Consider the following 26312-nt stretch of genomic DNA (forward strand, 5'->3'; position numbering starts at 1 on the left):
TTTGAGCTAGTACAGCCATCTTGGGAATGATGCAACAAGTTTTTCACTGGATTTGGGGATTCTCTGCCATTCTTCCTTGCAGATCCTCTCCAGTTCCATCAGCTTGGATGGTGAACGTTGGTGGACAGCCATTTCCAAGTCTCTCCAGAGATGCTCAATTGGGGTTAGATCAGGGCTCTGGCTGGGCCAGTCAGGAATGGTCACAGAGTTGTTTGGCCATCACTCCTTTGTTATTTTAGCTGTGTGCTTAGGGTCATTGTTTTGTTAAAAACTGAACCTTCGGCCACGTCTGAGGTCCAGAGCACTCTGGAAGAGGCTTTCCTCCAGGATATCTCTGTACTTGGCCTCATTCATCGTTTCGTCAATTGCAACCAGTCGTCCTGTCCCTACAGCTGAAAAACACCCCCATAGCATGATGCTGCCACCACCATACTTCACTGTTGGGATTGTTGGATTGTATTGGGCAGGTGATGAGCGGTGCAAGGTTTTCTCCACACATACCACTTACAATTATCACCAAAAAGTTCTTTCTTCATCTCATCAGACCAGAGAATCTTATTTCTCATAGTCTGGGAGTTCTTCATGTGTTTTTTTCACTGAGGAGAGGCTTCCGTCGGGCCACTCTGCCATAAAAGCCTGACTGGTGGAGGGCTGCAGTGAGAGTTGACTTTGTGGAACTTTCTCCCATCTCCCTACTGTATCTGTGGAGCTCAGCCACAGTGATCTTGGTGTTCTTCTTTACCTCTCTCACCAAGTCTCTTCTCGCACGATTGCTCAGTTTGGCTGGACAGCCAGGTTTAGGAAGAGTTCTGGTGGTCCCAAATGTCTTCCATTTAAGGACTATGGAGGTCACTGTGCTCTTAGGAACCTTGAGTACTGCAGAACGTCTTTTGTAACCTTGGCCAGATCTGTGCCTTGCCACTATTCTGTCTCTGAGCTCTTGGGCAGTTTCTTTGACCTCATGATTCTCATTTGGTCTCACATGCACTGTGAGCTGTGAGGTCCTATATAGACAGGTGTGTCTCTTTCCAAATCAAGTCCTATCAGTTTAATTAAACACAGCTGGACTCCAATGAAGGAGTAGAATCGTCTCAAGGAGGATCACAAGGAAATTGACAGCATGTGACTTAAATATGAGTGTCTGAGCAAAGGGTCTGAATACTTATGACCATGTGATATTTCAGTTTTCTTGTTTAATAAATTTGCAAAAATTTCTACATTTCTGTTTTTTTCTGTCAAGATGGGGTGCAGACAGTGTACATTAATGAGAAAAAAAATGAAATTTTTTGAATTTACCAAAAGGCTGCAATGAAACAGAGTGAAAAATGTAAACGGGTCTGAATACTTTCCATACCTACTGCATTTGCATTTTTAGACTTGGGCAGTAATTTTTGCCTGAACATTGAGTAGTTCCATAATAGTTTGTTTTTCTTGCTCTTTAAAAAACATTTTGATAATTAAAATATTTTATTTTTCTACTGTTTAATATTTGTTTCACTATGCTTGGAAGTTTATCTAATAAACAAATATTGCTTTAGGCTATGTGCGCACGTGTGCGCTCTGCACCACTTCAGAGCGCAGCTGAAAAGCTCCGTTCTGAAGCGCATGGTGCCGGCGAGAACGTGCGCTCTGCCTGCAGCCCCTCCCATAGACAGAGCAGGGGCTGCCGGCAAAGCGCACGGAAGAAGTGACATGTCACTTCTTAGAACGCGCACTTCGGGCAGCAGCCGAAGCGCTGCGCTCTAAGACGCCACGTGCGCATGGCCCCTGCACAATCTCCATAGATTATGCAGGGGATGCAGGACGCATACAGTTACACTGCGCTACAAAGCGCAGCGTAACTGCATGTAATACGCACACGTGCGCACATAGCCTTACACCATATCTGTAATTTGTGTGTTTGCTATTTGGGTGAATAATGTCAAAGGGTGGTAACTAGTGATGGGCGGATCTGGACTGTAAAAGTCCGGATCCGAGCGATTTCAAAGTTGCCCGGGTGCCAGGTCCGGAGTTCTGAGTGTTTAAGCCAAATCCGGCATTCAAGAAATTGAAAAGAAAAAATAAAGGAAAAAAAAAATTAGAATGAAGCGAGCACTTCATACTTACCAAAGCTCTGTCGCAGCTGCAAACTACTCTCGTGTGGCTGTATGCTGCTCCTGCAGCTTCCCTGGGCCGCTCATCATTGCTTATACATATTCACTGCTTTACCTGCCCACCAGTCGGCCTGGCCTCTGTAATTGGTTGCAGTTAGACATGCCCCCATCCTGTGTTACAGCGGCTGCCTGCAACAAGTCATCGCTCATTGCAGCTCATTTATTCTCTGCACTCCCACATGCAGTCATGCCCTATGGCCGCTTGCACAGGCCTCATAGAGGCCTGTGCCATCACTAATCTAGGACTTAGTAACAGCTGTGAGCTGTTATTAATCCCTTATTACCCTGATTGCCACTGCATCAGGGCAACGGGAAGAGCGGGGTAAAGCACCAGGCTTGTCACATCTAATAGATGCAATAATCCTGGGTGGCTGTAGGTTGCTATTTTTAGGCTGGGGTGGCGTCCAATAACCATAATCCTCCTCAGCCTGGAAATACCAGCCCCCAGCTGTCAGGATTTATCTTGGCTGGGTATCAAAATTGGGTGGGATCGCATGCTGATTTTTTTTAATTATTTATTTAAATAGTTAAAAAAAAGCCACATGCGGTTCCTCTTATTTTGATACACAGCCAAGATAAGCGCAGGGCTGGGCTGCAGCCTGTGGCCATGGGCTTTATCTGTGCTATCGTAAAATGGGTGGACCCTATGCCAATTTTTTAATTTATTTATTTTTCCTGTACGGGTAGAGTAACACTGACGTATGCCTGGCACGAGTGCAGTGAGAAAATCGCGCATTACACTCGGCCCCATATAAGACACTGCTGCAGCTCACATCTGTGAGTTTTTCCTCAGCTCTAGTCGGACTGAGAAAAAAAGCGCAGCATGCTGCGATTTTGGCCGGAGTCACACTTGGGGGAGACTCGCGCAAGTCTCGCATCGTATCACCCGGCACGGCCGCACGTTCTGCTGACAGGAGCAGGTCACCTGCATAAAAACACATGCAGCTTACCTGTTTCTCTCAGCAGAGCGTGCAGCCATGTTGGGTGATGCGATGTGAGACTCGTGCGTGTCTCTCACAATTGTGAGTTCGGCCTCTCTGCGAGTTTCCTATTACTTGCATCCATACAAGTCTATGGGTTCAAGAAAAACATTGGACTGCACTCAGATGTTATCCAAGTGCAGTGTGATACACGCACAGGCTCACAATGGAGGAGATGGTGGGATTAAACCCTCCCTCTTCTCCGCAGCTGTCATCCAATCACAGAATCGGGTAACAGCCACATGACACTCGGAACACGCTCGTAGCAGGGAGTAAGCCGAGGGTCATAAGCATATCGCATCTCGCATAGTGCGCCATACGCCAGTGTCACCCTGACCTACAATATAGTCCAGCATAGTAGCTGTGAATGGAAGCAGCCAGCTGACACACTGCCACTCAGTGTGGGGGCGCGGCTGACTGCAACCAATCACAGGCACCAGTGGGCAGTGAAAGCAGTGCATATTCAATGACGCTGCTCTGGAAGTGAGTGTGCGACCTGGAAGCTGCTTGCTGCTATGAAAGAACATCAGTGAATATACCGCACATGCTCCTTCACCCCATCCCTTCTACAAACATTTTTAACCTCCAGTTTCTGATCCCCATAGACTTAAATGGGGACCAGATTCCGAACCAGAACCGGATTTTAAAATAGGAATTCTGTAAATAGTATGTATGTAGTAAACTGTGTATTCAGACAGTGTCCTAAAAACATTCCTCATTAAGGCTGTTTACATTTTTTATTACTATAGCTGTGAATCTAATTCTACACTTTTTTATGAGATACTTATATTTAGGCTGAATTAAGAAGCCTAGGATACAATTTCTCTATCTTTCACGATAATTGATGTGATATTATGGTGCTTATTATCACTTTGAGAATTACAAGCATTGCACTATCCTCATTTTTTTTTGCTATGTGAAAAAGATAACAATAAACTCTTGGCAAAATCCCCTTGTGACTAGCTAGTTGCTATTGAGATCCACATGCATATTTTAGCAGTTGTACATTAGCTATTATTAAGCATAAACATGTATTTTCCCTCCATCCAGGAGAAACCACACTTGCTAATTGGTAAAAACTTAGTTTGTGGGGTATAAGCATGTATAAATCTTAAGAATATCACAAGCAATGAACATTTGCGCTAATTAGGCTCAATTAAATGGTCCGCCATGATTATTTTCATTTATTGTCTTGTTTTCAGCCGGAATATTCATTCTTTATGTATAAAAGCTAATTGAGTCCTCAATGAAGCATCAAAACCTACATGTTATTTCGCCTGCATTAAATAGATTATTAGCCACATGTAAGGTTAATTTACTGTTAAAGTACTTTTCATTAAATTACTATAAGGATGGAGCAGAAACCTTTAGACAAATGCCGCTTTCCTCTCAATGTGGGAATGGTTTTAGCTTGGGAGGATAAAACATGCTTGTGGTAAAGTTAAATAAATCAGTAAATATGCTAATACTGTATCTTTATTACACACTCACAGGCTTATGGTTTTCTACCTGTGTCAGTGAAAGAACTCGTCATATCCTACAAGATGAGAACCTTCAATACAACATAAACCAGAATACAGACTTACACACTGAATTTTCTTCCTTATCCTTTACTGTGCATGGTGATATTTCTTCATTTTGATTCAATTGCATATTTCTTAACATGTAGGACTTTTCATTAGATTAGGGGTGGAGAACCTCCAGGCCACATGAGGCCCGCAATGACCTTTTCTCCAGCCTCCAGGCAGATTCCCCGGGAACGCAGTGTTTGGGCAACAGTCGCATCTTGCATACTCTGAAGGAGTATGTCCTCACAATGGCATGTGCCAGCATGCTATGGATATACTTTGTGGGCAGTGAAGCATGTGACGTGCTCTTATTCAACAGAATAGGAGTAGTGGAGGCCAAACCATCCACAGTACAGTAGGTGTTCCCCCAATGCTGTGTGCCCCCCAGTGATGTCTATGCCCCCGAGTGATGTCTATGCCCCCGAGTGATGTCTATGCCCCCGAGTGATGTCTGCGCCCCCGAGTGATGTCTGCGCCCCCGAGTGATGTCTGCGCCCCCGAGTGATGTCTGCGCCCCCGAGTGATGTCTGCGCCCCCGAGTGATGTCTGCGCCCCCGAGTGATGTCTACGCCCCCGAGTGATGTCTACGCCCCCGAGTGATATCTACGCCCCCGAGTGATGTCTGCGCCCCCGAGTGATGTCTGCGCCCCCGAGTGATGTCTGCGCCCCCGAGTGATGTCTGCGCCCCCGAGTGATGTCTGCGCCCCCGAGTGATGTCTATGCCCCTGAGTGATTTCTGTGCCCCTCAGTGATGTATTTGCTTCCCCAGTGATGTCTGTTCTCCACCAGTGATCTCTGTGCTCCCCCACTGATGTCCGTGCTCCCCCAGTGATGTTCGTGCTCCATCAGTGATGTTCGTGCTCCCCCAAGTGATGTTTGTGCCCCCCAGTGCTATCTGTGCCCCCCAGTGTTTTTTCTGGCCCCCCAGCGCTGTTCGTGCAACCCCAGTGATGTCCTTGCCCCCAACGATGTCCATGCATGTCTGTGCTCGCCCAGTGATGTCTATGCTTTTCAATTATGTTTGCCCTTCCTTTATTGTTATTATATAATTCAGAATGTAGTTAAGGACACTCAGAGTCAGGTGACATTGAGTGGTGTATCATTGCATAATCTTAGGATGCCAACCTCCTTGGTCAGGCAGGGACAAATCAGGGTCAGATTTAGGGCTTCTACCAGTCTGAATATGAACCTGTGGATTGTGGGGTTCACACCTCTCCTGATTTGTCTATCCCCATGTGAGTGGTAGAGCTCAGTCATTATGGATTCTGTTGATGTCTTGGCCATACAACTATGGGGCTTGACCCTGGAAGCAGTGGATATCAAGCTCTAGCAGCAGGATGCATGTTCTGCTGCTTCAGAGAATTTAATTCATTTGAATGTCACATCTGAATCCAAGATAAAAGAATTCTACAGAGACAGAAATAAGTTTTCAATTTTTTGTGTCTAGTGTAAATTGTACTTCCGCCTCCGTCTTGACTCTTTGGGGGTCACACAGTCAATGAGTGGACATTGTTTTATCTTTGCTCAGTGGGGATCTGCAGACCTGGGCATTCTCTTTGCCTGAGGACTCTCGGACATTTTTCTTTGTTGAGGCATTTTTCTCGGCTCTTGGTCTCATCTATGATGAGCCTGACACAGTCACTGTTATGACTCCAAGATCCACAAGCTAGTGCAGGGAGGCGATAGAGTTGAAGCTATGCAAATTGGTGCTTGCAAAGACACCAAAGGCGGAATTCAACTTGGAACAGTTGCTCAATTTAGTTTATATTGCGGTGGTTCTGGTAACTAATGACTAGCGAGCACTAAAATGCTCAAGTGCTCGGTACTCGTATCGAGCAGGTTGGATGCTCGGACGAGCTCAACTCGAGCATTTTTATGGAAAACCCTAACAGGAGTGATTGGAGGCAGGAAAATCACTGAAATGGATGGAAACAGCTCTCAAATGGAATGGGAACAGCATAGGGAAGATGTCTGGATGCATCTCTCACTCCCAGGTTGTTGCTGGGAACAATGTTATCTGATTATTACTCCAGTATTACAGACTCACAATAAAACATACAAAACTGAAGATAAAATAGAATTAATAGGACAAAATAGGTTAGGATATATTATTTCCTATATAATGACATATATAAGGCAAAAATTGAAAAGAAGAAAAAAAGCCTCCTTCAACTCTTAGGGCAGCTTTGCACGTTTTAACATCGCACGTGCGATGTCGGTGGGGTCAAATCGAAAGTGACGCACATCCGGCGTCACTTTCGACATCGTAGTGTGTAAATCCTAGATGATACGATTAACGAGCGCAAAAGCGTCGTTATCGTATCATCGGTGCAGGTTCCCACTTTTCCATAATTACGCTGCCGCGACAGGTACGATCTAGTTCCTCGTTCCTGCAACAGCACACATTGCTGTGTGTTACGCCGCAGGAGCGAGGAACATCACCTTACCTGCCGCCGGCGGCTCTACAGAAGGAAGGAGGTGGGCGGGATGTTTACATCCTTTTCATCTCCGCCCCTCCGCCGCTATTGGCCGCCAGCCGTGTGACGTCGCTATGATGCCGCACGACCCGCCCCCTTAGGAAGGAGGCAGTTTGCTGGCCAGAGCGACAGTTGCAGGGCGGGTGAGTGCATGTGAAGCTGCCGTAGCGATAATTTTTGCTACGCCAGCTATCACAAGACATCGCACGTACGACGGGGCGGGGACTATCGCTAGCGACATCGCAGCATCGGCTTGCGATGTCGCAACGTGCAAAGCCCGCCTTAGTAGCTGGACCATCTCTTACCATATTTCCCTATTGCCTATGACTATAGTAGATGACATAGTAGAAGTGGAAAGGAAACTACAACCACCAGTAGTCACAGGTAAATGTAATTTTAATATTTTACTAGCTTAACTGGGCATTTGATGTGAGTGACATGGTCCAACACATGCTGTTGAATTTATGAAAAGAAACACTGAAGCTCACAAAGCCTATGCTGACAATGCAAGAACTGCCAAAAATTAGGAGGAGGGAATTCAATAAACTCTGTATTATAAATAAAGGTTGGCCTCATAGACACTGTTAAAATTGTTAGGTAGTGGGACTCCTAGACTCCAGAAACATAGGCACTAAGTGCAAGAGCTACCAAAAATTAGACGAAAAGACTGCAATATACCCTAAAAGACATGTAGAGGGGGAACTCGGAAATATTTTTCCCCATTTTTAAGGAGTGGGACTCTTAAGCTGGGTTCAAACACAACGACAACGACGTTGCTGTTACGTCACCATTTCCTGTGACGTAACAGCGACCTTAGATGATCGTTAGAAAGCTGTCAAACATGTAATTTTAAGCAGCGATGGAGCAGCGATCATAGCGACCTCGACGGTCGCTGTGTGGTGTCACACGCGTCGCTATGCGACGACTCAGACCATGATAGAGGCGTAATGTTTACCCCTAGACATGTTTTGCGTTGCCTCTTTTCACGCCCCTCTGTTCCGATTGGTGATCGCTACAGCGCCTTTGTGTTGCCTTTTTTCACGCCCCTCTATTCCAATTGGTGATCACTACAGCGACGCCTGATTGGGTGATCGTGCCAAACAAAGGAAGACGCAGTAGTGCTTTCATTCATTCTACCTGAGCTTTTTCAACACGCAGTTTGAATCTACTACGTGGAACAAAGAATGGAACTTAAAGAATGAAATCACTGTAACGCCTTCGGCAAGGTACCCAATCGGAACGCTGTTGTAACCACCAATCGGAGTCGTAGGGGCATTGCAAAATACACCGCAAAAATACGCCCTTGTCCTGCCTTCAGTGCTATGTCACTGCCTTCAGCATCGTCGCGACCGTCGCTGCTGTGATGTCAAACACAAGGATGCTGAGCTTATCATCATGGCGCAGCGGGATAGCAGCGATCAAAAAATGACCTGGAATATTTAGAAGTGAGCAGCGATTTCGCAGCAGGGGTCTGATCGTTGTTATGTGTCACACACAGCGACGTCGCTGTTGAGGTCATTGCTACGTCACAGAAAATGCCGACTTAGCAGCGATGTCGTTGTCGTCGTCGCTGTGTGTGACACCACCTTTAGACTGGTAAAGCATATGCACTAAGTGCAATGGATGAAAAACAATTACCCATGGGAGGTGGCCATCTAAATATGTAAGAGAATTGTCAAGGTAGGCCTCATACACATCTTGAAAAAATTATGAAAGCGGTCATCATACACACCCTAGGCGAGTGAGGGTTCCATGATGACCCTCTTAAAATTTGGATCGAGGGCCACGTGATGACCCTGTAAAACATTTTGTGGCAGGGTTGTCTGATGACCCTCTTAAAAGTTGGAGAAATTGCTGCCTGATGACCCTCTAAAAAGTTTGAATGAGGGCTGCCTGTTTACCCTCTTAAATTTATAGCAAAGGCTTCCTGATGCCTCTCTAAATATTTTAAACAAGGGTCATCTGATGACCTTCTTAAAATTTGGAGAAAGGGCTGCCTGATGAACTTCTAAAAACTTTGAGCTAAGGCCACCTGTTTACTCACTTAAAATATGTAGCGAGTGCTGTCTGATAACAGTCTAAAAATTTTGAATGAAGGCTGCCTGAAGAGCCTCTTAAAATTTGGAGCAAGGGCCATCTGTTGACTCTAAAATTTTTAAGTAAGGGCCGCCTGTTTATCCTTTAAAATTTTTTATAGAGGGCCACATGATGACTCTGTTATAGTAGAGGAGGAGAACAAGAAAAAGAAGAAACCATAAATTGAACTTGTTTGGGTGGGATGAGGTGCATAGGAATATACCAGAAAAAAGGAATATTTGAGTTTGCTTTAGATTTCGCTGCTGTCATCCTTTGAGGTTGAGAAATCAGAGCCAATCCAGGCCTTGTTCATTTTGATAAGAGTAAACCTGGTTGTCACGCGGATGCGCCTATCAGTTATGCCCTCGGTAGCAGAAAAAAAACGCGCTGACAAAACGCTAACAGCAAGGTAGGCCAGTACCTCCAAGGCATGGAGAGGTAATTCATGCCACATGTCCAGCTTGGATACCCAACAGTTGTACTGCACAGAGGAATTAAGGAGGATATACGGCACAGAGGAATTAAGGAGGATGATTAGCTAGGTATCCCTTCACTATATTCAAAAACGTTCCCCCACTTGTCAGACTACCCAGTGCCTCAGCTCCCGGGTGCTGGGAGGGTCTAATGAAACAGACCTTTGAAAGTGTTCAACTGCCTCTTTTGGACCTGGTGTGTGTCTCCTTCATATCTCCACCTTTGTTGCCCAAGAAACTATGGTAGGCTGAGCAGAATACTGATGTGCAAATTATAGCTGGTAATCAACTGCTGCTCACAAAGCCTTGCCAACTTATATAAAATGGAGCTCCACTGCACGGTCACTGCACGGTCACATCGTACAACAGTTGGAGAGCTGGCACTTTGAAGCCCTTCTGCAGCAATGCCAGACCAGCAGCAGCTGTAGCTGACTTGTGAAAATGGATGCACACACAGCGTACCTTAATAAGTAGCTCAGGCAAATTTGGGTAGGTTTTCAGAAAAAGCTAAACCACTAAGTTGAGCATGTGGGCCAGACACGGTATGTGTGGGAGCTTGCCAAACTTCAGAGCCACCACCAGTTTACAGCCATTATCATACATGACCATGCCTGGTTGTAGGTTCAGCGGACAAAACCCAAGATCTGTCTGGTCTGTTACAGCTTTCCACAACTCTGTGGTGGTGTGCTGTTTATCACCTAAAGAAATTAGTTTCAGCAGAGAATGTTGCTGTTTCACTGAGGAATTGCTGTTGCAGTGATTCCAGTTTGTGACTAATATTAATGACATGCTACGAGATAACAATTTGCAGATGGAAGATGATGATGAGGAGGGAGTGCAGGAAATGGTTTAGGTAGAGGAAATCCTCATGGAACTAGGGCCTTCAATCCTCGGCATTGGTAGCACTTGTGTCATCCAGGATTTGACTTGGCCCCAGCTTCCCATGGTTCACCCAATGTGCTGTCAGAGCATCCATGTCCACAAACAATTGTCCACATGTTGGTTGTGAAGTTGACCTTCCCAGTAAGGTAGTTGGTCAGGGCACAAGTGATGTTATGAGACACGTGTTGGTGTAAGGCGTAGATGGCACACCTGGAAAAATAGTGGTGGTTCGGGACCGAGTACTGAGGGACGCCGCTGCCATGAGGTTATGGTATGCCTCAGTGACCTCAAGCCTAAATGGCAACATTTAAAGGAAAATCATTCTGACAATGTACCTGGTTAGTGTTTGAGCCTGTGAGTGGGTGGCTGGGTATTTACATTTGTGTTCCAATGGCTGGGGTAGGGACAGCTGAACACTGCACTGGGACAAAAAATCAGATGTGGTTACTGATGGTGCTTGCCAATAGTGCAGGGTGAGAGGCATCCATGCCTGCTTCCTGGACAGGGGATTGGCATGCACATAGCTCAGGGAAAGAGGCAGTGGGGCCCCGCATAGACACCGATTGTAGACCCAGATGTTCGGCCTATCAGTCAGGTGCTTTGATGAGATGTGCCTGAGCATGCTGATGATCAGGCTGGTAGTGGTCAGGCTGCTGCTGACCTTGTTATGGCACAGGTTGCAAATGACCGTTTTTTTATCACTCGCAGACACATAATTCATGGCCTGGTAATTAACTGCGTGTGGATGCTATGGTGAACAGTCACCTGCCTTCTCCCTCTGGCAACCCCATTGCCTTTTCCTGTCTATTCCATTGATGTGTATCCCTCTCCCTCTGTGCTGCTGTGCTTGCTCTGCATTCCACCTTGCCAATTTAAGTTGGGTCAGTGACTTCATCATCTAGTACCTCGTCTTCCACTTCCTCACTATGGTCCTTCTCCAGAATTGTTGACTTAACATAACTTGTTGACTCATCATGACTCATCATCATCCACCTCTTGAGACAGTAATAGTTGTTCCTTGCCATTGGCTTCTTCTGACCGTGGCTGCTAAAATATTTTGGCATCACTGTACATGATCTCCTCATGTGGCTCTTTAAATGTGCACATTAAGAGCCCAGAAGAAGCCATAAATGGAAAGGTAAAGAGCTCCTCAGAGTGTCCAAGTGTTGGGTCCTTTGTTTCCTGGGACTTGCCATCGTGGGAGAAAGGAGGATCAGGGTGAGGATTATGTGGTCCACACACTTGACTAGTGAGACTGGACTGTGTAGAAGGCAGGGTCATGCTGGGAAACATAATGGTAGCATTATCTGCCATCCAACCGACTACCTGTTCGCACTGTTCTGGCGTCTGAATAATCAGCAGCGGGCCCACTTCCCCGTCCCTTACCGCATGCCATGTGCATTTTAAATTAAGTATATAATATATGTCAGCAAACTTTCTTATATTAATGGAAAAAAGAAAATAAGTAGACCTGAAATTGACTTTTGTTTTTAGGTTGTATCAGCTGGTTACCTATAAAAGGAATGTAAGGCAATAAATACTGCTTATATGTCTCTAATCTAAAACTATCCCTTCTCCAACAGCTATCCCTATACTAAATCCAGTGGTTTTACAAGACAAAGCCCTAAAAAATACTTTTGTTTTAATGGTGCAGCAATGATTTAAAACTACTGCACTAACAATTAAACACTGCCTATATGCCTACTCTAATCTAAGATCTCCCTCATAAGTCAACTCTCCCTGATCTGCTTCCAGAGGACAGTGTGCCATGCATCACATCACTGGGTCCTATATAAGGCCTGATGACAGGTTGTGACCAGCCAATCATAGCAATGCAAGTAGCCAACATGGCTACAACATTACCATGTATGACAGGCAATCCCCACATGTTGATTAGCTAATAGCCATGAAACATGATGGGCGGGGACTTTAGCATAGTTCTCGAGCACCCGCCATATTCAGCCGGGTAATGAGCGTACGCTTGTACATCACTACTGATCACGTCATAATTCTATGTTTAAAATGTATTAAATAATTTAAAAAGGAAAAAAAAGAGACTTTTCATAGAGTCAGAGTCTGAGATTGTCTCTGGTACACACATTTGGTATTTTCTACCGTTATACCTTGAGAATAGATCTGAGGTTTGTTGCATGCTTGAATTTGTTGATTCAGGTTCAACCTTGACTCTTATCGATCAGGACTTCACTGTAGATTGTGGTTATGATTTATCCATTCTCCACCTACCCATGTCTCTTCTATTGATAACTCTCCTCCTTCGCAAATTCATGTTATTTTGAAAACCGAGAATGGCTGTATGAAGGCAAAAGGATTGCACACAGAATCCACTTTACTTATGATGCTACTTTTTCTACCTGCAAAATTGATGCTGGGTCTGCCATGGTTACTTAAATATAATCCAGTCATTGATTGGAAAGGAAATGAGGTTGTGGGGTGACTCCTAATTTTCTGGGTATTCTCGAGATCCTATGTTGTCGTATCTTACCTTCCCGGATCTAAGAATGTTAATGCTAATGTTTTGTCTTGCAACATTGTCTAAGAATTGAGGGACAAAGAACCAGTGAGGGTCCTTGGTGAAGGCGTGGTGTTGGATGCTTTAAGGGCAGATCTCAGACAACACATTGAGAATGCTCAGGACATTGCGCCAAAAGATTTACCTATAAACAAACTATGTACCGCTCTCTGTATGATAGATGAGCTTAAAAGATACATGGCTTCATCTCAGAGGAGCATATGGCATTTTCTACCATATGGATGTCTCTTTATATAACTTTTTGGTGGCATAATGCTTGTAAAAATGCTAAAGAATATGTGCATGAATAAAGAGTCTGTGAAAGGGCTGGAACCTCTCTTCAGGTCCCAGTGGGTCTACACTTAAGGGGGCTTTACACGCTACAACATCGCTAATGCAAACTCGTTGGGGTCACGGAATTGGTGACGCACATCCGGCCGCATTAGCGATGCCATTGCGTGTGACACCGATGAGCTATTTTGCATCGTTGCAAAAACGTGCAAAATCGCTCATCGGTGACATGGGGGTCCATTCTCAAAAATCGTTACTGCAGCAGTAACGAGGTTGTTCCTCGTTCCTGCGGCAGCACACATCGCTCCGTGTGATGCCGCAGGAACGAGGAAGCTCTCCTTACCTGCCTCCCGGCTGCTATGCGGAAGGAAGGAGGTGGGCGGGATGTTACGTCCCGCTCAGCTCCGCCCCTCCGCTGCTATTGGGTGGCCGCTCAGTGACGTCGCTGTGACGCCGCACGGACCGCCCCCTTAGAAAGGAGGTGGTTCGCTGGTCACAGCGACGTCGCCGGGCAGGTAAGTATGTGTGACGGGTCTGGGCGATGTTGTGCGGCACGGGCAGCGATTTGCCCGTGTCGCGCAACAGATGGGGGCGGGTACCCACACTAGTGATATCGGGACAGATATCGCAGTGTGTAAAGCCCGCTTTACTTATAAAGGTTCTGCTACGACTTGGTACTCACTTGACCAGTGACTAGGCCAAAAAAGGTGCCAAGTGCCAACCACATATGTAAGAAGGCTCCTGTTTTTAGGGTGGGGGAATTTGTGTGGTTGTACTCAATAAATCTAAGGCGGGCTTTACACGTTGCGACATCGCTAGCAATTGCTAGCGATGTCCAGCGTGATAGAACCCACCCCCATTGCACATGCAATATGTGGTGATTGCTGCCGTAGCGAACATTATCGCTATGGCAGATTTACATGCACATACCTGCTCGGCGACGTCACTGTGACTGCCGAACAATCCCTCCTTCAAGGGGGAGGTGCGTTTGGCGTCACAGCGACATCAACGCGACGTCACTAATCGGCCGGCCAATTGAAGCGGAGGGGCGGAGATGAGCGGGACATAACATCCCGCCCACCTTCTTCCTTCCGCATTGCCGTCGGGACGCAGGTAAGGAGAGGTTTGTCGCTCCTGCGGATTTACACATAGCGATGTGTGGAGCTGCAGGAACAACAAACAACATTGTACCTGCGGTTGAACCGACATTATGGAAATGAACGACGTTACACAGATCAGCAATATTGTACGCTTCTGTGCTCGTTCATCGTCCCCACTTAAAGTGGCATCTAGGATTTTTGTCCCCAAATTTGTAGGTCCTTACAGGATTATTGATGTTTTGAGTCTTGTGACAGTTAAACTTCTACTCCTTATGGCTTGAAAAGTAAAAAGAACTGCTTTTATTTTTACTTATTAAAAATGTTTGAATGGACACATGGTTCTCGAGATATAATTTAGGTGGATTTGGAAGCAGATAGAAAGTATGAGGTAGAACAAGTACTGAGTTCCAGGTGGGTCAGGCAATGATTACAATATCTAAGTGGAGGGTTATGGTCCTGAAGATAATTCCAGGGATGATTCGGGGAATCTTCATGCCTTTTGCCGGATGAGTGAGTTCCATCAGCAACATCAGATGGTGGGGGCTTCTGAGTGTTCAGTGGCTCCTCATAGAAGGTGGGATGCTTTTATGCCTCAGTTTCAGGATTCAATCCAATCACCTTTTGCTGCGTGTTCGGTTTCCTTCCCTGCTGAGCCACAGCCTGGCCAGTCTCTGTCCAAATGCAGATGGATCTTTTATCTTTGCTTCTTCTTTTGATTTGTGGATAGTCAGGTGTTCTAACTTGCTTATTTTGTCTCTTTTCTATTACATCCTGGGTGGGGCTATTTATACACTCCTTCGCCAGTCTTTATCGCTTGCTATATTCTAAGATAAATGGGTGTTTGGAGTCCCAACTCTATAATTAAAGATATTCTTGCTGAAATATCTTTATTGCTTTTCTCTGCAGTTTGTTTGTGAATTTCTCTTCCCAGCATTCTTCCCATTCTGTTATGTTTTATGTTCTAGATTTGTTTGTTTTTTCCATATTCCATAGGTCTTTTGGGATACTTCTGTTTTTCTCCACTGTATGACTGTGTGAACATGTTCTTAGTAGTGATGAGTGAGCACTACCATGCTTGGGTACTTGGTACTTATAAGGAGTAGTTGGATACTTGTATGGGCGAGACTTGAGAACCCAAGAAAAGTTCCCAGAAAAATGTTTGAATTCCCCATTGACTTCCATTATACTCAGGTACTCGAATTGTGCCCATCTGAGCATCCAATTACTCATTACGAGTATTGAGCACCCAAACTTGGTAGTACTCGCTCATTACTAGTTAAAGAGAAAGTACGGTCCTGCACCACAAAGGGTTACCTTATCAGAAGCCGGTTACAACGGAGAAGGGGCTCAGATCCTCCATAAGATTAAACTTGGTCATGGGTGCATGCTTCAAAAAGAAATCCATCCAATGTGCAAAAGTAGAAGAAACAGATGCGACAATACTCTGGAAACCAAATAAATTAAAAAAACTTTTATTAAAACCGTGTGCATAATATTGCAGTGGCAAGGCTGAGTTCAGGCCTTCCCAGGACTACGGCCGTTTCACGCTGGCGTGCGCTTCTACGGGTCTCGTAGAAGCGCACTCCAGTGCGAAATGGCCATAATCCTGGGAAGGCCTGCACTCAGCCTTGCCACTGCAATTTTATGCACACTTTTGCACATTACTAGTTCTTAACCCTGTTTCTCATCCTCTACTTGTGTGAACTTCCTTTTATGGTTAATGTAACTTGGTGTCATACTTTGTTTATAGTTAAGAGTGCAGCTAAGAACACTCACGGTCACCATTGCGTAATCTTAGGGTGCAACCCGCCGTGGTCAGGCAGGGACAAATCATGGTCAGATTTGGGGCTTCAACTGGTCTAAATAGGGACATGTGGATTGCATTTATTCAATGTGGATTGAGTGTTAAGTCTCAGTCATAACAATGTCTTCTAAAAATGTAGCCTTGAGAGAAATATAGAAATTGAATTTAGTATCTTCTATAACTCAAACTATAATTGTGTATATGCGACAACTCCTTCACATCTTAAAGGGAACATAAGAGAAGCCCTTTCACACTTTAAAGGGAACACGTCAGCATGTTTTTTTTACATATTGAAATAGTCATATGGTTGTGTATACACATGTCCCTCAATAAAAACCGTAACTTTTTTGTAGAGATCCAAATTGCCAGTCATAAAAAAAATGTAGCTTAGAAACCAAATGGAAATAACACTCAAGTGCACTAGGGGAGTGTCTTGTTTTATGTGTATTAGGCCTAAGACAGACGGCATGAAAATCGGTGCGAGTGGAGTGCGAAAAAAATTGCATTCTACTCGGAACAATATTAGCCTGTGTGTCAGCACACATGAGCGATTATTTTCTCAGCCCTAATCAGATCAAGAAAACAATCGCAGCATGCTACGATTGTAATGCAATCATTGATTCTCTCGCACCTATTCAAGTCTATGGGGCGAGAGAAAAATCGCACTGCACTCATGGTACACCGGTGTACCGCGAGTGTAGTGCGAGAATGGCAATAGCCAGCTACGGAGGAGAGAGGGAGATAAATCCCTCCCTCCCCTCCGCAGCACCGCCCCTCCTTAGTGCTGGCCTGCCCCCGCAGCTGAGGAATGCTCACACGATCGGACCTTAGTCGCAGGGACACTCGCATGACACTCGGCTCTGCTGTACTGCCAGCGTGAGCTGAGTGTCTTGCGAGGGGATCGCAGTAATCCCCGTGTTGCCCCAGCCTAAAAAAGCTCATTTTGTACATGTTGGTATGAAAAAGTGGTTGGCAGCTTTTGCATGACTGAATTCCTAGAAAGCCAGCAGAATGTAAATTACATCATATTTAAGTACAATCTTAAATTTAGACATAATGATCACAAGGGACTCAACATTTTTTGTCATATCATTCTACTAGGCATCCATAGTATCTCCCTTCTAAATACTTTATTCTTACATACAGTTAAGGCCGGTTTCAGATTTGCGTCGTTTTGATGGAAACAGAATCCAGCACAGATGCAGTACAGTTCATCTATTTACGGTGGAAGCATGACACCATGTGGACACATGCGGTTGTGTATGAAGCACACAACCCCATGGTGTCGCATTTCCACTGTAAATAAATGAACTGTACTGCATCTGTGCTGGATTCCGTTTCCGTCAAAATGACGCAAATGTGAAACCGGCCTAAGTGTTTAGTTTCTCTGCAATTCTCCTTCTTCCATGATGTTGTTTCCAAGAACCCTGGCTTTCAATGTATTGATTAAAGGCTGCTTTACACGGTACGACCGATTGTGCAATTTCACAATCGATCGTACCCGCCCCCGTTCTTTTTTCGTCACGGGCAAATCGCTGCCAGTGGGGCACAAAGTCGGTAACCCCCGTCACACATACTTACCTCTAGTGCGTCCTCGCTGTGGGCGGCGAACGTCCACTTCCTGGAGTGGGAGGGACGTTCGGCGTCACAGTGACATCACACGGCCGCCGGCCAATGGAAGTGGACGGGCGGAGATCAGCGGGACGTAAACATCCCGCCCACCTCCTTCCTTCACATAGCCGGCGGCGGCCGCGTGACGCAGGTGAGCTGCTGTTCATCGTTCCCGGGGTGTCACACGGAGCGGCGTGTTCTACCCCGGAAACGATGAACAACTAAATTAAACGATATTATGGAACCTAGTGAGCAGTACACGACTCACGATTTGTGAGCGATACTGCGTCGCTAGGAGGTGTCACACAGGCCGGCATCGCCAGCGATGCCGGATGTGCGTCACAAAAACCGTGACCCCGACGATCTATCGCACGATAGATTGTCCGGTGTAAAGCAGCCTTTAGAGTTTGCATTTCTATTAACAGAGTGACACCACCAGTGTTGATTAAGCATAATAAAAAAAAAAAGCCATTAGGCAACTCTGTTGCAGAGTGTAGCTGAGGCTAAATGGAGTGGTAAAGGCAAGGTGTCGTTAAAAAAAAAAATTCAAAAACTGAAAAAATGTAAAGTATAAATGTTTCAATGTTTTGTTTAAATATTATTTGTTTTTAATTAAGCAAAATTTAAAAATATTTTTTTAGAAGTTTAATATTTTCCACTCTTAAACTCTAAGGGGGGCTGCTGCTGAAATCCTAGTGTACAACTTGCCTGGATTATAATTGCAGTGAAAGTGGGTGGAATCTGCTCTCATGTCTGTGATGTCACACTTCCCCTTCCCCTATTGGGTATTTCCAAAAGGATAAGGGAAAATGAAGTTTAGGATCACAGTGCGGAGCCATTTTGTTGGTGACTGCAAAGTGATCCTAATATATCTAAAATGTCACCAATGAAGGATGGCATAGTGCTCCACTGCATACTGTGCCCCACTGTATACTATCCCTTATATACTCTGCCACCATATTACTGTGCCCCCATATACTGTGCCCCCATATTCCTAAGCCCCGATATTTCTGTGCCCCCATATACTGTACTCTGAGTGCTGAGAGGAGTAACTGCCGAGACACCAAGTTGACAAGAGAATCTGCCAGGAGCAGAGGTCAGAGGTGACATGCGCCGAGGAGGGGTGATCTGCAGCTTGAGCCCGACACTGCACTACAGATGTCATGGTGCGATCACCACTCCCAGCTGCATGCACTCACCTCAGACCTCCGCCCCAGCAGCCTCTCCTGTCAGCCTGGTGTCTTGGCTGTTCTTCCTGTCAGCAATCAGAGCACAGAGCAGTGAGGAGAAGCTGCCGGGAGCGAAGACCCGAAGCGAGCACACACGGGGGGAGCAGAGGCCCGAGGTGAGCACAAACGGGGGGTGCGGTGACCACAGCGTGACTTACACAGCACACCACCAGGATCAGCCACAGATCACCATCACCGCCACCATGCTCAGGGAGACAGTAGAGCACACAGCCACACAGTAGACACTGTAGTAGGCTCCACAGCGTCTCCTCGCAGAGCTGTGCTTTGAACAGCCCAGGGGGCATGTCCAGATCACAGCAGGAAGCAGATACAGTGTAGGAGATGGAGTTGGATGCCGACTACTATCTTTTATGCACAGGGACTGTAGTATTTCAGGTGAGTAACTGTCATTAGACACAGCAAATCCAAGATGGCAGTACCCAGTGTCTGAGTAAAAATAGAATAGAAAGTTTGGACACACCTTCTCGTTCAAAGAGTTTTCTTTCTTTTCAGGACTCTGAAAATTGTAGAATTGTAGATTCACATTGAAGGCATCAGAGCTATGAATTAAAACATGTGGAATGAAATACTTAGCAAAAAAGTGTGAAACAACTGAAAATATATCGTATATTCTAGGTTCTTCAAAGTAGCCACCTTTTGCTTTGATTACTGCTTTGCACACTCTTGGCATTCTCTTGATGATCTTCAAGAGTAGTCACCTGAAATGGTCTTCCAACAGTCTTGAATGAGTTCCCAGAGATGCTTAGCACTTGTTGACCCTTTTGCCTTCACTCTGCGGCTCTCCCCAAACCATCTCGATTGGGTTCAGGTCTGATGAATGTGGAAGCCAGGTCATCTGACGTAGCACCCCATCACTCTCTTTCTTAGTCAAATAGCCCTTACACAGCCTGGAGGTGTGTTTAGGGTCATTGTCCTGTTGAAAAATAAATGATGGTCCAACTAAATGCAAACCGGATGGAATAGCATGCCGCTGCAAGATGCTGTGGTAGCCATGCTGGTTCAGTATGCCTTCAATTTTGAATAAATCAACAACAGTGTCACCAGCAAAGCATCCCCACACAATCACACCTCCTCCTCCATGCTTCACGGTGGGAACCAGGCATGTAGCGTTCATCCGTTCACTTTTTCTGCGTCGCACAAAGACACGGTGGTTGGATCCAAAGATCTCAAATTTGGACTCATCAGACCAAAGCACAGATTTCCACTGGTCTAATGTCCATTCCTTGTGTTCTTTAACCCAAACAAGTCTCTTCTGCTTGTTGCCTGTCCTTAGCAGTGGTTTCCTAGCAGCTATTTCACCATGAAGGCCTGCTGCACAAAGTCTCCTCTTAACAGTTGTTCTAGAGATATGTCTACTGCTAGAACTCTGTGTGGCATTGACCTGGTCTATAATCTGAGCTGCTGTTAACCTGCAATTTTTGAGGCCGGTGACTCGGATAAACGTATGCTCTGCAGCAGAGATGACTCTTTGTCTTCCTTTCCTGGGGCGGTCCTCATGTGAACAAGTTTCTTTGTAGCGTTTGATGGTTTTTGCCACTGCACTTGGGGACACTTTCAAGGTTTTCCCAATTTTTCGGACTGACTAACCTTCATTTCTTAAAGTAATTATGGCCACTTGTTTTTCTTTACTTAGCTGCTTTTTTCTTGCCAAAATACAAATTCTAACAGTCTATTCAGTAGGGCTATCAGCTGTGTATCCACCAGACTTCTGCACAACACAACTGATGGTCCCAACCCCATTTATAAGGCAAGGAATCCCACTTATTAAACCTGACAAGGCACACCTGTGAAGTGAAAACCATTTCCGGTGACTACCTCTTGAAGCTCATCAAGAGAATGCCAAGAGTGTGCAAAGCAGTAATCAAAGCAAAAGGTGGCTACTTTGAAGAACCTAGAATATAAGACATATTTTCAATTGTTTCACACTTTTTTGTTAAGTATTTCATTTCACGTGTAATATTTCATAGAAATAAAGAAAACTCTTTGAATGAGAAGGTGTGTCCAAACTTTTGGTCTGTACTGTGTATATATATATATATATACATATATATATATATATATATATATATATATATATATATATATATATATATATATATACACACACACAGTCATATGAAAAAGTTTGGGCACCCCCATTAATGTTAACCTTTTTTCTTTATAACAATTTGGGTTTTTGCAACAGCTATTTCAGTTTCATTCATAGATCTAATAATTGATGGACTGAGTAATATTTCTGGATTGAAATGAGGTTTATTGTACTAACAGAAAATGTGCAATCCGCATTTAAACAAAATTTGACCGGTGCAAAAGTATGGGCACCCTTATCAATTTCTTGATTTGAACACTCCTAACTACTTTTTACTGGTTTACTAAAGCACTAAATTGGTTTTTTAACCTCATTGAGCTTTGAACTCCATAGGCAGGTGTATCCAATCATGAGAAAAGGTATTTAAGGTGGCCACTTGCAAGTTGTTCTCCTATTTGAATCTCCTATGAAGAGTGGCATCATGGGCTCCTCAAAACAACTCTCAAATGATCTGAAAACAAAGATTATTCAACATAGTTGTGTTGTCTCAGAGATTTAAACTGTCAGTTTCCACTGTGAGGAACATAGTAAGGAAATGGAAGAACACAGGTACAGTTCTTGTTAAGCCCAGAAGTGGCAGGCCAAGACAAATATCAGAAAGGCAGAGAAGAAGAATGGTGAGAACAGTCAAGGACAATCCACAGACCACCTCCAAAGACCTGCAACATCATCTTGCTGCAGATGGTGTCAATGTGCATCGGTCAACAATACCGCGAACGTTGCACAAGGAGAAGCTGTATGGGAGAGTGATGCGAAAGAAGCCGTTTCTGCAAGCACACCACAAACAGAGTCGCCTGAGGTATGCAAAAGCACATTTGGACAAGCCAGTTACATTTTGGAAGAAGGTCCTGTGGAGTGATGAAACAAAGATTGAGTTGTCTGGTCAAACAAAAAGGCGTTATGCATGGAGGCAAAAAAACATGGCATTCTAAGAAAAGCACTTGCTACCCACAGTAAAATTTGGTGGAGGTTCCATCATGCTTTGGTGCTGTGTGGCCAATGCTGGCACCGGGAATCTTGTTAAAGTTGAGGGTCGCATGGATTCAGCTCAGTATTAGCAGATTTTGACAATAATGTGCAAGAATCAGTGACGAAGTTGAAGTTACGCAGGGGATGGATATTTCAGCAAGACAATGATCCAAAACACTGCTCCAAATCTACTCAGGCATTCATGCAGAGGAACAATTACAATGTTCTGGAATGGCCATCCCAGTCCCCAGAGCTAAATATCATTGAAAATCTGTGGGATGATTTGAAGCGTGCTGTCCATGCTCGACGACCATCAAACTTAACTGAACTGGAATAGTTTTGTAAACAGGAATGGTCAAATATACCTTCATCCAGGATCCAGGAACTCATTAAAGCTACAGAAAGCGACTAGAGGCTGTTAATTTTGCAAAAGGAGGATTTACAAAATATTAATGTCACTTTTATGTTGAGGTGCCCATACTTTTGCACCGGTCAAATTTTTGTTTAAATGCGGATTGCACATTTTCTGTTAGTAGAATAAAGCTCATTTCAATCCAGAAATATTACTCAGTCCATCAGTTATTAGATATATGAGCTGTTGCAAAAACCCAAATTGTTATAAAGAAAAAAGGTTAACATTAATAGGGGTGCTCAAACATTTTCATATGACTGTATATATATATATGGATATTAATATCTATCTATCTATAAATATATATGCGCATATATAATGTGCACCATATATAGTTATATAACAAAGTATTTAAAAAAAATGATGTAGCGCTCCATGGTATTTTTGATTCTCAGCGCAGATTAAGCAGACAGCTATGGGCTGCCAATCCCAACTGCCTGGCGGTACCTTGGCTGGCTATCAAATTACAGGGAAGCCCATTAATTTTTTTTTTAATTATTTAAAAAAATAATTAAAAAAAATGTGTGGGCTCCCGCCGTATTCTGATAGCCAGTCAGGTAAAGCCAGGCTGCTGGGGGCCATGATTCTCGACAGCCCACAACCGCCCCTTGAAATGGCGCATTGTTTGTTAGTGACCCGCCCCAGGGCCGTGGGGTACTCGGTTCCGGGTGTTGGTTAATGGGATTATGTCACGGGGGCCTGTGCCCGGTTCCGTGGCCCTGGTGGTCGCTGAAAGTCAATAAATAATAAAAATAAAAGAAAAAAAAAAAAAAGAAAATAATAAAGAAAAATAAATAAATAAATAAATAAAAGTATTTCGTGACGCCACCTACGGTTCCAGTATGGTTACTGGGGCTGCAGGTCAGACCTCTGGGGTGATGGTTAGGCAGCCAGTTGTTTACGCTTCCCGTAGGTGAAGCAGGGTCCCCAGGGCAGTTTTAGTAGTACACAGATATGGCGGTTTTTCTTCACAGCCTTTTCAACTGTCACTTTAGTGCAGCAGCCTATAGCTCCTCAGATGAAGAAATAAAGTGCGTCACACCAATTCATTAACTCTGACCAGGTTTTACTTGCAGATGTTAAAAAGGGGTTCAGTTTCTGATGTTACAGTTTTTGGGTGATCTGGGAACAGTTCAGGATCTCTGCACCAGGTTAGTTGTGAGGCCTCCCTGCTGCGCTATGTTTCTCCTTGGTACTAGGCTGCCTGGAGCTATACCTTGTCCCTCTCACAATGTCTTCACCTGTATGGCAGGCGGCGGAAGCTTCTCTAAGGGGCACTGCTGTACTCACTGCGGTCCCTAAGCTCTGTGTAGCGTCTTTGCCTTCAGGTGCTGCTGCGGCCAGGAGATCTGCAGTCTCCCTGGCCCCCGGTCTTTATTGCTGGGCAGATTAGATCCCTCACAATCTCGGACGCCGGTGTCCGATAATCAGCGCTATTCCTTGGGGATGAACCGGTCGGGCTCCACCTCCCCGGTCTCTCCTCTTTTGCCTCACTCTTGATCCCTTAGGCGGTCACACAGTTACTTGTGCGGGCTAAGCACTGCCCTCTCCATTTTGATGTCTTCCCTCACTCTTTACTCGCACAGTCTCCTTTTCTCCAACTGTCAACTGTCTCTCTGACTCCGCCTCCAAACCTGGCTTTAAAGGCGACCTCACCTGAACTCGACTTGTAGAGCTCCCCCTCCAGGCTCGAAGTGGAAATGTTGTATGTGGGATTACCTAATGTGGAGATCCTTCCCTGCCCAGGTACAGGTATATTTGTGGCAACTGAACCCTGGGGTGCCACATTCCCCCTTAGTTAAATTCAGTACTCCTGGACTGGAAACACAAACTTTTAAAACATTAGCAACAATAAAGAGTAGTACAAAGTCTTAAAAAAATAAAAATTACAAAAACCAATAAAACAGAAAAATGCAGTCCTTCCGCTGCAAAATGTGAGTATGGTATATATAAGAAAGTTTTTGACCACTACCAGTTCTGTGGTCCATTGGTCCATAAAAGTTCAAGAAGATGCGGAAGTTCATGCAAAAAGTCCTACAGGCTCAACACGCTTGACGGTTACGGATTTACTTAGTTGCAATAAACAGAGTGCGAGGTACTGAAGTAAAGGGAGGCGACTGAAGATAAGTGTGGCATAGTTTTAACACAATCTCATAGTGGTGATAACTGTAACTGTTTAATTTCATTAGGGATTTGTTGTCTGTGTTTGTCTGGGGTACTGTGAAAAAGCAAAAAAAAAAAAAAAAGTGTGTCTAGTGATTTAGTCAGTAGTATTAGCCACACCTGTTTCTAGAAGCTTCTAGCCGCTTCTAGTAGTCCTTGTAGAACTATATAAACCAGCCAGAGCAAGCGAGGTGCTGAGAGTGCGAGGTACTGAAGTAAAGGGAGGCGACTGAAGATAAGTGTGGCATAGTTTTAACACAATCTCATAGTGGTGATAACTGTAGCTGTTTAAGAAGAGAAGAGTCGCCGTAAGCTGATCGATTGCTGGGACTTGCCGGGTCTCGCTGTTTGAGGACATCGACATTCGCCTGTCATACGCTACATCAGCATTATGGAAGAGAAGAAAATCCACATGGTCACCTGCAACACATGCTACATGTTTACGGATCTGCCGCACAAAAAATCCAACTTCACCTGTCAAAAGTGCAAACTTGTTGCCCTCTTAGAGGAAAAGGTGCAGGGACTGGAAGAAAGAATAGCAACTTTGAAGCTAATTAAAGAACATGAGGACTTCTTGGACGAGGCAGAAGCAACAATTCAGGATATGGAAAGTGAGAAAAGCTTCAGAACACATACAGAGGCTGAAAAGTGGACACATGTGACCAAAAGAAGCCAGCGGATCAAGTGGTCGGCACCACCCACACAGCTTAGCAACCAATATGAAGCCCTCATGCTGGAGAACGAAAATGGCACAGCTCAGGATGATACCGTCTCTACAGGAGAAGACACAGTATCATCAAAAGAAGTTACTTTGTCAACAAAAGCAGAAACAAAAGACACTCAAAAACACTCAGGAGCAAAATGCAGTGCATCCAGAAAGAAAAGAAGAGTGGTAGTTATGGGCGACTCACTACTAAGAGGCACGGAGGCAACTATCTGCAGGCCGGACATAACCGCACGAGAAGTATGCTGCCTACCGGGAGCAAAAATCAAGGATGTGGCCAACAGGATACCAACTATCCTCGGATCCAAGGACGAATACCCGTTCCTATTGATACATGTAGGAACAAACGACACGGCAAGAAATGATCTACCAACTATTTGTGAAGACTTTGAAATTCTGGGGAAGAAAATTAAGGAACGGAACGTACAGGTTGTTTTCTCATCAATCCTCCCAGTCGATGGCCATGGTGTCAGAAGATGGAATAGGATACTAGATTTGAACAACTGGCTACGACGGTGGTGCAGGCAGCAAGGATTTGGATTCTTGGACCATGGAGTGAATTACCTCTACGATGGACTTCTCGCAAGAGACGGGATACACCTCACAAAACCTGGGAAACACACGTTCGCCAGAAGGCTTGCCACACTCATCAGGAGGGCTTTAAACTAGAAGAAGAGGGGATGGGAGAAAAAACAGCAGACAAGAACATGCAACAGAAGGACAAACTAATCAAGGATACTAGATGCCGTAAAGAGGACCC

This window comes from Anomaloglossus baeobatrachus, chromosome 3 (assembly GCF_048569485.1).
Source record: "Anomaloglossus baeobatrachus isolate aAnoBae1 chromosome 3, aAnoBae1.hap1, whole genome shotgun sequence".
Lineage (NCBI taxonomy): Eukaryota > Metazoa > Chordata > Amphibia > Anura > Aromobatidae > Anomaloglossus > Anomaloglossus baeobatrachus.